This window comes from Nilaparvata lugens, unplaced genomic scaffold, assembly GCF_014356525.2.
Source record: "Nilaparvata lugens isolate BPH unplaced genomic scaffold, ASM1435652v1 scaffold10801, whole genome shotgun sequence".
Lineage (NCBI taxonomy): Eukaryota > Metazoa > Arthropoda > Insecta > Hemiptera > Delphacidae > Nilaparvata > Nilaparvata lugens.
Window position 1 is genome coordinate 1 of NW_024089467.1, and position 2,927 is coordinate 2,927.

Here is a 2,927-nt window from a genome sequence, read left to right on the forward strand (position 1 = left end):
CATGATGATTCAAACCAAACCACCTAAAAAAGGTTTAAAAGTTGCATTTTTCAGCGTTTTGCTTCCACGCTCATATCTTGAAAACAATGCATTCAACCGACATAACTAACTATTCAAAAATGAAGCTTGATACATTCTCTACACTTTTTGTTTAGTGAAATTTTGTGATATTCCCAACAGTTCCCCAGATATTCGCTCTTGAAGGTGTGTAATTCTTAAAATAGCAGGTTTTTATCCAATGTTTTGCTCTTTCATGGGTCATAGCTCTCCAAAAATGCATCATAAAATGGGGACTTTTGATATGTTCTCCTCCTAACTAGTTTCAACATAGCTGATAAGTCAAAAATGTTGTTTAAAACATTCCCTCCAAATTCCTTTGTCAATTGGTCTATTGTTGCAAAAATGGATATTTCACACTCAACACTAAAGCTGCTGCAAAAGGTGTTGAGAAATTTGTAAAAGTGTGAATTTATACATCAAATTGAGGAGAATTTAATGCTCTATAAGCTCATAATCAACATGGATTTTTCCCATCGATTTTTAAAAAGTTATAAAAGCAAAAATAGAAAAAAATTGGTGGCAAATGTGTTTTTTTTAATGTCACACCTTCAAGAGCGGATATCTCGAAAACTAGAGGAGATAAAAAAAAGTTGTAGAATGAATATTGTAGGAGATCATGTAAGCTTTAATTTGTTATATATGATAGTTATGGTAAGTCCTTAAGATACATATTTTTGAGTTTTATGCGAGAAACCAAAAAATGGTAAATGGAAACCACAATTTTTATACTGGGACAAAGTCACCATAATTTTAACCTAAAATGACTTTCTAAATGATCACTATGTATAACAATTAAAATATAATTAAAAACAAAAATAAATGTAGGCTACTCGCCGATATTATAAGTCTTTTAGAAATGAGTTTTCTAATAGGCTACGAAGTTTTCAGACAACAAAATCACAAGATGAAGCAAGAAGCTAGATTTTATGTCGATAATTCAAGTAATATACCGAGATTCGACAAGATATTGATTGTAAAACCTAGATAATGATTAAGGCTACGGATATAAATGTTAAACATCGATTTCGGATAACAGATATCGGAGATAAATGATTTGAATCTTTTTCCGCGACGTGGGTCAAAGTCACCCCGGTATTTTACAAAGGCGACTTTCTAGAAGTATCTTAAGCCTAGGTGATGAAAAATGATACAATATAAGTAGAGTTGTAATAAATGAGGTTATGTAGAGTTCTTTTTTATTATTGTATTAACTTAATGATAAGTTAATAGGAAAAATATCAAATAAAAGAATCATTGCTATAGATTCACAAAAAAGCTTGTAGTGCACCCAATAAAACACAGAAAGCGAGACAGGATAAGGGGCTAAGCTATCTGTGATAATAGGAAAACAGTTACCGTACAGGAAAACTTTATTTTCTATATGAAAACATAGCAAATCAAGTATGGGTGCCTCAGTAGCCTACCTACCTTTACTTATTGCAAATGTTAATTAATTTCATTAGATTATTGGAACACATCAACTTATATTTTATAGCTTTTATAAAGTTTCTAGTTTTTAATGTTCCCGAAGACCTGGCATTACTGGCAAGGGCTGAAGAAGTTAAATCATAAAGAAGTAAATAAACCATTTCACAAAACTTAAGTAACTTACATCTAGTTTTAATAGGTTGATATTAAAAGAAAACTTACTTGGTAGGTTTTTGATATTTCATTAGCTTCATTAACTTGAGCCATTCGTTCTCCACAGAAAACTCAAAATATAGGTACGATATAGGCAGTAGTAGCCTAATGCTATTGTTATCTGAAAAATAGTTCCCAATTAGGCCTAGCAAAAATTAAATAAATATAGGCTAAGTGAATTATCATCAGAATAAAACTAAATAGCCAAAATAAGTTAAATCAATAAAATATGGTATGCTACTCTAGTTTTAAGTTTGATGTTTTTAATTAAAAACATTGAAAATATAAAGTTGTCTTTCTTATTGTATTACTTTATGTGATACCCATGATTATAAAATAAAGTGATAAACAATGAAACAATGTTGATCAACCAATCTCATTGATTCACAGTGAAACTTGCTTATTGTTTAACTCTAAATGTATTAGGAAATACTGTACCTATGTAACTAAGTTAATGACCAACAACCTTGAAAAATAAACATTAATTGTTATCATGGATAAATAGCAACATAATATTTCAATAGGAAAATTCAAATCCTAAATAATGAAATACTTACCAACATATAAGTCAGTTTCTTTCTTGTTATAATAAAGATTTTTTTATTAGGTATGCTACATTATTGCTACTTCATTTTATAACTAATACCATAACCAACAGTAAAAACACGAATTAAAATTATAGTGGTTTATAAAATAATAGTCATGTACATATTATGCAAATTTTCGAAACTCTGTTATCTGTTTCAAACAAGACTGACGACTGTTGATGAATTTATTCTAGGTTAACTATATATAGTGAGGTCCACGTTATAATGGCAGTGGATAAAGATAGAAGAATAGCGATGCCGATTCTCTGCATTAATTAATTATATTTCTACACTGTCATAAACATAATTGGCATCGTTGTGGACCTAGAAAAGGATAATACCACCGGCTTTGTCGAATGATAGACAAGGATAGCAAAACCAAAGTTGATCTAATAGTCATTATAACGTGGACCTCACTATAGAACCCTTCATATTTGTTTTGCGATAAATTTGTTTCATCACACATTTACACAGTCTCGCTAATAACGATCGATACTGTGAGTTCGATATATTTCCAATTCCACATACTTTCAATTCCACCAGCTGACAAGATATTTTGAGTTCCGCCGGCCTGCACGATATTCGGAGTTCCGCCTGTCAACATATTCGGAGTTCCATATATTTCCAATTCCGGCCAGC

The 2,927-nt window shown here is 30.7% G+C and overlaps 1 long non-coding RNA gene across 1 annotated transcript; it reads right to left on the bottom strand.

Moving 5' to 3' along the window:
* Positions 1 to 1,710: 1,710 nt before the first annotated feature.
* LOC120355383 lies at positions 1,711 to 2,550 on the bottom strand. The gene is made up of 2 exons (XR_005573508.1): positions 2,259 to 2,550; positions 1,711 to 1,822 (listed from the first exon to the last, which is right to left on the bottom strand). It is a non-coding gene; the product is annotated as an uncharacterized LOC120355383 (long non-coding RNA).
* Positions 2,551 to 2,927: the final 377 nt, after the last annotated feature.